The following is a 1,645-nucleotide window of genomic DNA, read 5'->3' on the forward strand; positions in this document are numbered from 1 at the left end:
CTTCTACTTCCTCTGGGCTTTACTTGCTGTTCTTTTTCTAGTTCTGTTAGATGCAGGGTTAAGATGTTTATTTGAGCTTTTTCTAGCTTTTTGAGATATGCCTGTAATGCTATGAACTTCTCTCTCAGGACTGCTTTTGCTGTGTCCCCTAAATTTTGTATGCTCATTTTCATTTGTTTCTAGGAATTTTTTATATTTTCTTTGATCTCATTGTTAACCAATTTGTTATTTAATAATAGCATGCTATTTAGTTTCCAAGTGTTTGAGCATTTTTCATTTTTTCTGTTGTAGTTGATTTCTAGTGTCATGTCATTGTGATCAGAGAAGATGCTTTTTATGATTTCAATCTTCTTAAACTTGTTGAGACCCATTTTGTGCCCTAACATCTGGTCTATCCTAGAGAATGTACCATGAGAACTTGAAAAGAATGTATATTTTGCTTCTTTGGGAAGAAAGGTTCTGAAGATATCATTAAATCCAGTTGATCTAGGGTGTCTTTTATGTCTGCTGTTTCTTTGTTAATTTTCTTTCTTGAAGATCTATCTAGTGATGTTAGTGGAGTATTAAAATCCCCTACTATTATAGTATTGCTGTTGATCTTGCCCTTTATGTCCATAAAAGTCTGCTCTATATATTTAGGTGCTCCTATATTAGGTGTATAGATATTTATAATGGTTAAATCTTCCTGTAGCTTCGCTCCCTTTATCATTATGTAGTTACATTCTTTATCTCTTACTATAGCCTTTGTTTTAAAGTGTATTTTGTCAGATATAAATATTGCTACCCCAGCTTTTTTTTTCATTTCCATTTGCATGAAATATTTTTTTCCAACCTTTTACTTTCAGTCCATGTGTATCATTTGTTTTGATGTGTGTCTCTTGTAGAAAGCATATGTGTGGGCCCTGTTTTCTTTTCCATGCAGCTACTCTATGTCTTTTGATTGGATCATTTAATCAATTTACGTTTAAAGTTATTATTGATATGTAGGTATTTATTGCCATTTTATTATTTAAATCTACATTCCTCTTTTACTAGATTTTTCACCCTTTGTTCTGTTTACAATAGGCCCCTTAACATTTCTTGCAGCATTGGTTTGGTTGTAATGAATTCCTTGAGTTTTTTGTTTGTTTGGGAAGCTTTTTTATTTTTTTCTTCAATTTTAAACAATAGCCTTGCTGGATAAAGTAGTCTTGGTTATAGGCTCTTGTTCTGCATTACTGTTAATATTTCTTGCAATGCCTTTTTGGCCTCAAGTGTTTTTGTTGTGAAGTTGGATGTCATCCTTATGGGGGCTCCTTTGTAGGTGATTGACATTTTTTCTCTTGTAGCTTTTAGTATTTTTTCTTTATGCTTTGGTATTTTAATTATGATGTGTCTTGGTGTAGATTTCTTCGTGTTTCTCTGTCCTTGAACTTTTGTGACTTTTTTCTGCATCAATTGAGGGAAGTTTTCAGCTATGATTTCTTCAAACAGGTTCTCTATCTCTTGTTCTTTCTCTTCTTCAGGAACCCCTATGATGTGCATGTTGTTTCTCATGTTGTCACAGAGCTCTCTTAGAGTTTCCTCAGACTTTTTGAGCCTCTTTACTTTTTGCTGCTCTGCTTCCGTGCTTTCATTTTCTTGTCCTCTGAATTGCTGATTAGAT

The sequence above is a fragment of the Saccopteryx bilineata genome, chromosome 12 (genome assembly GCF_036850765.1).
Source record: "Saccopteryx bilineata isolate mSacBil1 chromosome 12, mSacBil1_pri_phased_curated, whole genome shotgun sequence".
NCBI classification, from domain to species: domain Eukaryota; kingdom Metazoa; phylum Chordata; class Mammalia; order Chiroptera; family Emballonuridae; genus Saccopteryx; species Saccopteryx bilineata.